Raw genomic sequence first — 11546 nt, forward strand, 5'->3', positions numbered from 1 at the left:
GTCTATTCGCCTTAATTTCTCTATCTGTGTGTATTGGCATATCCCAGAGTATGGTTGCTTTCTCGTTTTCTGTGACCTTTTCTGGCGTGTGTTTATACCATCTTTTTTCTGTTGCTATTCCATAATGTTGGCATAGCTTCCAGTGTATATTATTATTATTATTATTATTATTATTATTATTATTATTATTTTATGTTTGACTTTTGCTTTGCATTTGTACAAGTTGGATCCAAGTCTCACCCAGAGACCTCAAGAGACAACAAGTTAGAAGTTCATGTAGAAGTTCATGTTAGAAGTTCATTATTATTATTATTATTATTATTATTATTATTATCAATTCCACCGAGGTTGATTTTGCCTATCATTCTTTCAGGGTCGATAAATTAAGTACCTGTTCAGCACTGGGATCGACATAATTGACTACCTTCCTCCCCAAAATTTCGGACCTTGTGCCTATAGCAGAAAGGACTATTATTATTATTATTATTATTATTATTATTATTATTATTATTATTATTATTATTATTATTAGGGTGGTGAGCTGGCAGAATTGTTATCACACCGGGCAAAATGCTTAGCGACAGTTATTCCATCTTTATGTCCTGAGTTCAAATTCCACTGCGATCAACTTTGCCTTTCATTCTTTCAGGGTCAATTAAATAAGTACCAGTTGAACAATGGGGTCGATGTAATCGACTTATCTCCTCCCCGAAGTTGCTGGCCTTGTGCCAAAATTTGAAACCAACATTTATTAATATCATTGTTGTTGTTGTTGCTATCGTAGGTCAGCTTTGACTTTCATCCTTTCAGGTCTGATGAAATAAGTACCAGTTAAGCACTGGGGTTGAAATAATCCACTAGCCCCATTCTCCAAAATTTCAGGCCTTGTGCCTGTAATAGAAAAAAAAATCATTATCAACATCATCGTCATCATCACCATTATCATTAAATACCAGTCACATTCCAGAGTCAACATAACTGACTTACCCCCTCCCGAAAATATTGGTGACCTTATGCCAAAATTAGAAATAATAATAATAATAATAATAATAATTAATAAGAAAGCACATACACTGGAAGTCAAAGGCACCTATGGTCTAATAGGGTTTCCCATGAGCAGTCCTCAAATCTGTCCTCCCTATTAAGGAATACTCTTGTTAAAATCTTATTATTACCTCCTTATTTTGTTTTTGTTGTTAAACCTGATTAGCTGCAAAACCCTCATAACAACATACACACATTATTTACATTATTTACATTTGACAGATATTTTTCATCTTGTTTGTTGTTAACGCAACGTTTCGGTTGACATACCCTCCAGCCTTCTTCAAGTGTCTTGGAGAAATTTCGAACCTGGGTTCTCATTCCTAAGGTATTTTTTGATGTTGTTGTTGTTGTTGCTGTTCAGGTCACTGCTTGAAATCTTGGGGTTAGTAGCCCGCACTCTTAACCACTACACCATATGCCCATGGGAATATGGCGTAGTGGTTAAGAGCACGGGCAACTAACCCCAAGATTCCAAGTTTGATTCCAAGCAGTGACCGGAACAATAACAATAATAATAATAATAATAATGACATCGAAAAAATACCTTAGGAATGAGAACCCAGGTTCGAAATTTCCCCAAGACACCTGAAGAAGGCTGGAGGGGTATATTAGCCGAAACGTGTTAACAACAAACAAGATGAAGACAAATATCTATTGAATGTAAATAATGTAAATAATGTACATAATTCCTCATCTCTTAAATATAGAATAGTAACATACACACATGCACATAACATACACTCAATATTTTGTCCTGTGCAGTCCATAATGCTTTTCTTGATGTAAACCTTTTGCAGTTAATAAAAGATTATCATCATCATCATCATCATCATCATCATTATCATTATTATTGTTATTATTATTATTGTTATTATTATTATTATTATTATTATTATTATCATTATCATTATTATTATTATTATTATTATTATTATTATTATCATTATCATTAATGTGGTAAGCTGGCAGAATTGTTAGCACACCAGGCAAAATACCTAGCAGTATTTTGTCCGTTTGTACGTTCTGAGTTCAAATTCCACTGAGGTTGACTTTACCTGTCGTCCTTTCAGGGTCGGTAAAATAAGTACCAGTTAAGCACTAGGGTTGATGTTATCGACTAACCCCCTCCCCCAAAACTGCTCACCTTATGCCAAATTTTGAAATCATTATTATCATATTATTATTAAAGAATAAAAAGTTTTGAATGGTACAACAATGCACTATAATACAAAAATGGACTATATACCTGTTGTAATTTGGTTATTCATAGTCCGATGATATTTCGGAATACAATTCCTTCTTCGGATATTCTTAGATGGAATCGCTGCTATAATCTGTTTTGCAACGGTTTTTCTTTTTTTGGAAGCGTCTCAGTAGTGGTCTCACGAAGCTTCTTCCGGAATTCCTCATGAGAAGTGCGTCAGAGACATAGCTGACCTCAAGCACTTCTCATGAGGAATTCCAGAAGGAGCTTTGTTAGACCACTGCTGAGATGCTTCCGAAAAAAGAAAAGCTGTTGGAAAACAGATTATAGCAGCGACTCCATCTAAGAATATCTGAAGAAGGAATTGTATTCCAAAATATCATCAGACTATAGATAACTAAATTACAACAGGTATAGAGTCCATTTTTGTATTACAGCGCATTGTTGTACCATTCAAAACTTTTTATTCTTTACAAACAATACACAATGCTTCAAGCAAACTACAATACTCTCATATTATTATTATTATTTGTAAAGCAGCAAGCTGGCAGAATTTTTAGCCAAAATCCTTAGCGGCATTTTGTCTGTATTTAAGTTCTGAGTTCAAATTCCACTGGGGTCAACTTTGCCTTTCATCCTTTCAGGGTTGATAAAATAAGTACCAGACAAGTACTGGGGTTGATGGGATCAACTATATCCCTCCCCATAAATTCCAGGCCTTGTGCCTATAGCAGAGAGGATTATTATTATTATTTTTTTTTTTTAATCATTATTAAGCCAGCATGGAAGGCCAATGTCAAACAATGATGATGATGATGATGACAGCGCGCTAACAGGATCATTAGCACACTGGAAAAATGCTTTGCGTCATTATTTCCAGCTCTTTACATTCTGAGTTCAAATTCCACCAAGGTCAACTTTGCTTATCATCCTTTCAGGGTCAATAAGATAAGTACCACCATAACATAAAAATCAATGTAATAAACTAGCTTCATCCTCCAAAACTTCAAACCTTGTGCTTATAGCAGAAGAAAAAATCATTATTCTTTTTAGTCTGTATGTGCACTACACAATAAAGTGCAGTTGGTTATGTGCAGTGTTTTCTTTCAGTTTTGTGTTTCACCATTGTGTTGCCAGTCCTGTACATAATAAGCATGAAGTACCTGATAGTGTTATTTTCTATGCTGTTGTTGTTATTGTTGTTGTTCAGCCACAGGTCAACTCTGACTTATGATCAAAGACATTCCAGCTGTGATCATCCTGTTTTTTTTTTTAAGACAAAACGAGGATTAAACCAGTATGTCCTTCTCTTTCACAAGAGGTACTGTGTGATCTAAGGAAGATTTGGCTGCTATTTCTAGCAGGGAAATTGCCAGTTAGAGGCTCCCATCTTTCTGAATGTCATGTGTGAGAGTATTTGTAAGCATTTGAATGTGTGTAAGTGTATGCATTTATGTGTGTGAGTGTGTTTGTGTGTTTGAGCGAGTGTGTTTGTGTGTGCGTGTGTGTGTGTGTGTGTGTGTGTGTGTGCGCGCGTCGCACATATGTGTGTCTGGTTATGTGTGAGTGTGTATGTGAGGGTGTGAGTGTATGTGTGTGTGTATGTAATGATTTGTAGCTTTCTTTATATATTTGTCTGCAACTGTTTCTGTTTTTCTTTTGTTCTTTTTGGGGTTTTTTGTATCATTTCCAAGACATCTGTTATAGGGTTTATCTCTGTTTTCAATCTCCAAGTTTTGCATATCTCAAATAAAAATTCTTTATTCAGATATTCCTTGCATAACAGAAACATTGCACTTCTGAAAATATTGCCATTATGTAGAGTTCCATAACATAAAAATCAATTTTCCTATTAACTCCCCTATGAGGCAAAGCTGGGTGGTGCCACTGAAAAAGGATGCCAACAACATAACTCTGTTAAATGCAAAGTTAAAGACTTTGACCAAAGTGTTATCAGAGAAGTTGGCACTTGTCATTTGTGGTTTGAGCAAAGAAATGCAAATTTGTGTGATCCCCAATAGATGTGGATGTGTTCATGACAACCTCCATCACATGTGATACATCAGAGAGAAGGTGAGGAATAAACTTGGCTTTGCTAAGGCCCTGATCAATTTGAATCTATCAAAAACCTTTGATAGTGTCTGTCATCACCACTTGGCAGGCATCCTAAAAGTAGCCAGTTTCAGACACATTTTCCAGAAGCTAAATCACAGCAATGCACAGCAGCATCTACTTGGTGGTCAACGTGAACACAGCTACCTTTTATAATTGTTTCATACCATGTGTCCAGTCATGAGTAGAGTATCCTCAGGATATGACAGAGCTGAGTCAGTGTAAGTGTCCCTTGTAATGGTGTTTACCACCATTAAAAAGTAGAAGGGGTTAGGCATCATTCCAAAGGATTAAAAGATGATGCTAGGAGAAAAGTCAGTGGTTTTGCAGCTTGACACCTGGAGAGACAAGGTCATGCCATCAGACAACATTGTGACAAACAGACTGGTTAAAGAGCTTAGGAGCTGGTTCAGTTGAGACTTCATAGTGAACAAGGGCTGAGTCAAGGTTGTGAATAGGGTCACCATCCTTACCCAAAAATGGGCTGAGAGGAAGCTGTCCCTAAAACGTCATATAGAGATGCAAATGCCTACCATCGTAATTTACCATCTGACTGTCATGCCTTACCCCAGTTACTATCTGACCAGACTGACGTCTGCACTTCTGCTTTCTGTGGAAAATATACATTCAACTGGTCAGATTGTTAATTATTATTATTTTCACCTTGGTGGGTAACTGTGCAAGAGATGGTATCTCAATAAAAATATTAGTTGGTGGTAACCTAAAAACTTACCTCATTTATGTGTGAAAAAGCCAAACAAATCAGCTAATGATAATGGTATGAATGGGACTAGATCATTATTATTATTATCATTGAGTGAGAGAGCAGCACATGCCATCAAAGTGACACTGGGATACAAATATACGAAGCCCAATATATCCATCATGATTACCTCATGATGATAAGGATACACTAAGGACATGCATCACAACCATATGTGTGTGACATGGTGATCTCATATCAAGATAAACAGAACATGACCTTGCTGGTGGAACCCAGTTAGAATTTTCTTCAGGTCGAGTAGTCCATCCCGCTCAAAAGGTCCTTGAATAAGGTTTGTTTAAGGGTGATGAACAAAGCATCCATGTTTCCAGAGGTGAATTATTCAAACCCCAAAAAATTCCTCTCAACACATGGCTATGATGCTCCCCCACTACTTCTGCTCATGATCAGAGGTGCACATATCGTCAGTCACCAAGGAACATGCTCAACTGGTTAAGGTCAAACAACTGACAAGCAAATCTGTGGTATTGAGCAGAACTTTTGCTGTAGCCCATCTTTTATACCAAAACAAAATAATGTGCATGATAACACTTTCAATCAGTTAAGATCAGAATCCATGAGAATCACCGAACCTCTTCTATTTAATGACAGGTACTTGAAAGAGATAAGTACTGCTATTAAAAACTTTCCAGTAGTAAAGCTCCTGGATGAGTCAGTATTCTCATAGAAGTGTATGAGCATAGTGGTAAAAAATTTGTAAGAAAGCTGTGCAAATTGATCTGTTTGATCTTGGAGACTGAATCTATTTCCCAACAGTTCACAGATGCATCCATAATGCACATGTACAAAAACAAAGGGAAGAAGAGTATGAATAACAATAATGCAGGAATAAGTTTGTTGCGAGGGTGATTCTTAACTGCATCAATAAGCATGTTGTAAACAACATATATCCTATATCCCAATGTGGATTTCAGGCTGGGAGAGGTGCAGTTGACATGGCTGTCACCCTTCAGCAAGTTCAAGAAAAAAAACATGAGCGAAATACTGACTCATAGATGGTCATTATCGACTTCACTAAGGCATTTAATAGGGAATTGTGAAGCATTCTGGAAAATCTTATCAAAATTTGGTCTTCCTGATAAAATGATAAGAGTAATAGTATCTTTGTGGAGGCACGTGGCTTAGTTTTTAGGATTTGGAGTCATTATCATAAGAATGTGGTTTCAATTCCTGCACTGGGTGATGCATTCTGTTCTTGAACAAAACACTCCACTTTACATTGCTCCAGTTCATTCAACTGGCAAAAATGAGTATTCTTGTGATGGACCGGAGTCCTGTCCAGGTGGGGAATATATACACCATTGAAACTGGGAAACCAGCCCTCATGAGCCTAGCATAGCTCGAGAAGGAAACATTTATTTTTTATTTTAATAGTATCTTTGCACAAAGGAATGATGATAAGAGTAATATCTAACAGTCAAAGTTCAAAGACATTTTCTATTGCCTCTGGAACTAAACAGGGCTGTGTTTTAGCTCCTGTACTTTTTGCCATATTCTTTTCAGTGATGCTCTAACATACTTTTAGGGATTATCATGAAGGCGTACACTTTCAGTTTCACACAAACAAAGGTCTACAAAACCTAAAGAGGCAAAGCTTCAGATCTAAGAAAAAGTCTAAGGAAGAGATTTTCTGTTAGCAGATGATTGTGCTTTGATTTTCATACATTTGAGAGAATTCAGAACATAGTTGACAGGTTTGTTGTGGCAGCTTGTGCATTTGGGCTGACTATCAACATCAAGAATATTGAAGTTCTATTCCAACCAAAGCCTGGGATGGAACATACTCAAGATTCAAATGTGGTGATTGACAATAAGCTACTGAAATGGGTCAAATCATTTAAATATCTCAGAAGTAACGTAAACTTTAAGAATACTTGATGACAAAATCAGTGTTAGAATATCTAAAGCTATAAGTGCTTTTGTAAAACCATCCCATTTATGAGATGAACATGGTGTCTGTTTAAAAGCTAAAAATAGTGTATATAAACCTTATATTTTGAGCACACTTTTGAACATGCAACATAAAATGGGAAAATAAAATATCCAATGCCAAAATCTTAGAAAAGTATGATATCTCCAATATCCAAAGCCTGCCAATGAGAATTCAGTGCAAATGGATAGGATATGTTGTTTGAATGAAAAATGACCACATTCTGAAAATTCTGTTGTATACTCTTTTAATCTTTTACTTGTTTCAGTCATTTGACAGCAGCCATGCTGGAGCACTGCCTTTTAGTCGAGCAAATCGACCCCAGGACTTATTCTTTGGAAGCCTAGTACTTATTCTATCAGTTTCTTTTGCAGAACCGCTAAGTTACAGGGACGTAAACACACCACCATCGGTTGTCAAGCGATGCTGGGGTGGACAAACACAGAGACACACAAACATACACACACACACATACATATATATACACACATATACGACTGGCTTCTTTCAGTTTCCGTCTACCAAATCCACTCACAAGGCTTTGGTCGGCCCAAGGCTATAGTAGAAGACACTTGCCCAAGGTGCCACGCAGTGGGACTGAACCCGGAACCATGTGGTTCATAAGCAAGCTACTTACCACACAGCCACTCCTGCGCCTAAAAAGTGGAGGGATATCGCAGCAAAGGAAGACCTCTCTTTAGGTATCAGGATACGTTGAAGCAATCACTAAAATCTCTGCAGCTTAACCTGACATGTTGAGAAAATTATTGCCTAGATTGAGCTGCATAGTGTAAAATGTGTAACAACGCATTCAAACAATTTGAGTCGAAGGAAGAGAACAACAGAACTATATCCTGCAACCAACAGACACACTTGCCCAATCCCAGGCAAAATCAAAATCATCAATGTCCCCATTGCGACTTCATAGCAAAATCCATACCTGAACTGAAATTACATTCATGCATCCATTGCAAATCAATGCAGCTCTTAATGATTTTTTTTTCTTTCTTTCTTTTACTCTCTTTAATTTTAAGTACTCCCCTTCAAACATTCATACATTGAAACCAACTGACAAGAGTGACCATCATTCTTCTTCTTATCATCATCATCATCATCATTACTATCAACAGTAATAGTAGTAGTAGTAGTAGTAGTAGTGGTGGTGGTGGTGGTGGTGGTGGTGGTTTTGGTGGTGGTGGTGGTGGTAGTGGTGGTGGTGGTGTGATGGTGGTAGTGGTGGCGGCGGCGGCGGTGGTATTATACCCTCCAGCCAGATCTCAGAAAGATCACAAGTTGAATACTTTATGTAGCCAAATATTGTAGGAATTTGCTTGAAACTTTACTAAAAACTGATTATGGCTGTTTCATTCTTCATAAATTTAATGGTTTAATTACAGAGATGCACTTGCATAGTAATTGCTTTGATCTGAGATTGTGTGCTGAAACTAAAGCAATTGCAGCATGGAAGATGTAAGTTAGCCATTCAGAAACACACTGAAACCAACTTCACTTCAACTCTTATTTGTATAACCTGTTCAGTGACAAAAGATGGTGTTACATCACATTCTTTTTTCAGTGAATAGGTTACAGTTTCAAGCAACAAAAATGTTCACACTGTGTAACAAATGACTGTTTATGTGAATTTGACAGGCTTTGTGTGTTTCTGAGTGGCTAACTGGTGTTTTCCATGCTGCAATCATTTAGTAGTTAACTTTGCCAATTAGTAATAAATCTTTTGACATAGTTTTGAAATAGTTCCATTTTTTAAGTTATTTTTTCAGACAAGGTAGTATTACATAAGTACAGAAACAATATAAGTGTCATATATATATATATATATTAACTTTGACTTTAATTGGTTTGTCAATTTGATTTCAAAAGGTGTCCTTTTTCAGAAAAAGTTGCTCATGCCAATTGAGTTCTATGGTTGACAATAACCTAATTATTGTTTTAAGTTTATAGTTTATATTGTAATGTAGTTACTTGTCACCAATTATCGTAGTATCACCACTATTTATAACGATACCTGTTTACACTATAACCATGTTGTAACAATAAAATATATAATGAAGCAGGGTAACGACAACATAACAATCCAACAAACTCTCCAAGAACTAGACTTGAACCAACAAACGATATTCCAACAAACTACCAAAACGACACCTTACAACTTTCTGGGATTAACACCTACTCTCTCTGTCTCACTCACTCAGACCACTTCTATTTATAGTCGTTCTCACAGGGGGTGTCATGATTCTTGCCACAACAGTTTATAATTGCTCTAACACATAAGGCATGGTTTATATCAAGATATATCAAGATAACTTCATCCCTTTAGCATTTAATTCAACCATCTACGACCCAAATATTCTACCTGTTTTATGTTGAAACCAACCAGATCCAGCATCTCATACCTACTCTACAATGTCATTCTAAAAAGAGTTACAGGGGTGTAAACAAACCAACACTAGTTGTCAAACAGTAATGGAGTACAAACACAAACAGAAAAACATGCACACATAGATATATATATAGATATATATGACAAACTTTTTTCAGTTTCCATTTACCAATCCACTCACAAGGCTTTGGTTGTCTTAGGGCTATAGTAGAAGACACTTGCCCAAGGAAGCAAGCTTCTTACCACACAGCCATATTGCACCTATTATTATGCATCATACATGATAATCCTAGATATATTATGTATGATAATTATCTTCTTCCCTTTTTATGAGTGTAAGATGGGATTTGAAGGAGTTTGACTGCTATTTCTACCAGGCCAAGCAACTATGTAAAAGCTTCTCCTCTTCTCTCCCCACCCTCTTAATCTTGATCTCAATATCTGCAGAGTTTTTTTGGGTTTTTTTTTCCACTTATGACTAGCAATTTCAACTAAGTAAGAATTTGTGTTAATACTATGATTTATAAGCTATTGACGTAACAGGTACATGTTCACTGAAATTGCTAGAAACAGCAGCTAATTTCCTCCTCTTCCCACCTTCCTTCCTCAAACCAATTACAACCAACTGCCTTGGAAAGAGAAAGATACCATGGATATGTTGGCACTCTGTCACTTACGACGTCGAGGGTTCCAGTTGATCCGATCAACGGAACAGCCTGCTCGTGAAATTAATGTGCTAGTGGCTGAGCACTCCACAGACACATGTATCCTTAACGTAGCTCTCAGGGATATTCAGCGTGACACAGAGTGACAAGGCTGACCCTTTGAATTACAGGTACAGCAGAAACAGGAAGTAAGGGTGAGAGAAAGTTGTGGTGAAAGAGTAGAGCAGGGTTCGCCACCATCCCCTACCGGAGCCTCGTGGAGCCTTAGGTGTTTTCGCTCAATAAACACTCACAACGCCCGGTCTGGGAATCGAAACCGCGATCCTATGACCGCAAGTCCGCTGCCCTAACCACTGGGCCATTACGCCTCCACACTATGGATAATGTAGAATATGAATATACTGATTGGCAAAAAAAATGGGATGGTCACAGCTGGACTCTTTTGAGTTATAGGTCTCCTTTATCACAGCTGACATGGGCATGGAAAAGGTTAAACAACAACAACAACAACAATAACAACACACCAAAAAACAATACCTTGAGGTACAACAATAGCAACAGTACAACTACAACATCTACCATTTAGTTGAGATTCGCAACAATGTGTTTGCACACTGAACCTTAACAAGTCTGTTGTATGAAAAGGAAACACCATCTGGCGTTTTGTAGTCCCATTTTTAAAATGTCAAATATTGATGTACATCATTGCAAATAAAAATATATATGCATACCTTTATACATATATATATATATATATATGTATATGTGTGTGTGTGTATATTTATTCATTTTCCATTTTATTTTTATTATTTTTTTGCTTTCTTTTTGGCTGAAAACTAAAAGCAACAACAAAGTTCTGCTGTAAAAGTAAAATTATTGATTTGTGAGCAGAAGTAGGTTTATGTAGACATGATAGTGTGTGTGAGTGAAAACAATACATGCATACATTAGTAGAATATCAGAACACTTTTTTCTGTACTAAGAAATAATAACTTACACTATTAAACAATATACTTAATCTACTAATATACTTGGCATAGGAGTGGCTGTGTGGTAAGTACCTCGCTTACGAACCACATGGTTCTGGGTTCAGTCCCACTGCGTGGCACCTTGGGCAAGTGTCTTCTACTATAGCCTCAGGCCAACCAAAGCCTTGTGAGTGGATTTGGTAGACAGAAACTGAAAGAAGCCCGTTGTATATATGTATCATTGTCGTTTAACGTCTGCTTTCCATGCTAGCATGGGTTGGACGATTTGACTGAGGACTGGTCGACCAGGAGGCGACACCAAGCTCCAATCTGATTTGGCAGAGTTTCTATAGCTGGATGCCCTTCCTAATGCCACTATATATATATATATATATATATATATATGTGTGTGTGTGTGTGTGTGTGTGTGTGTGT

At 37.0% G+C, this 11546-nt stretch overlaps 2 protein-coding genes across 3 annotated transcripts in view; one reads left to right on the forward strand and one right to left on the reverse strand.

The window, feature by feature from the left end:
* LOC128247266 (histone-lysine N-methyltransferase SETMAR-like) overlaps positions 1–2484 on the reverse strand; it is a 24590-nt gene extending 22106 nt beyond the window's left edge. Inside the window, exons 1-2 of one of the 2 annotated variants that reach the window (XR_008263620.1) lie at positions 2294–2484; positions 7–891 (exon numbers count right to left, since the gene is read on the reverse strand). The gene's annotated coding sequence lies outside the window, so the exon portion shown is untranslated. Of the gene's footprint in view, positions 1–6; positions 892–2293 lie in introns of those variants that run through there. The other variant, XM_052966066.1, reaches the window with a different exon arrangement.
* LOC106883331 (solute carrier family 12 member 9) overlaps positions 1–11546 on the forward strand; it is a 113217-nt gene that overhangs the window by 859 nt on the left and 100812 nt on the right. The gene's annotated exons all lie outside the window — the stretch shown is intronic.

This window comes from Octopus bimaculoides, chromosome 3 (assembly GCF_001194135.2).
Source record: "Octopus bimaculoides isolate UCB-OBI-ISO-001 chromosome 3, ASM119413v2, whole genome shotgun sequence".
In the NCBI taxonomy this organism is placed as follows: Eukaryota; Metazoa; Mollusca; class Cephalopoda; order Octopoda; family Octopodidae; genus Octopus; species Octopus bimaculoides.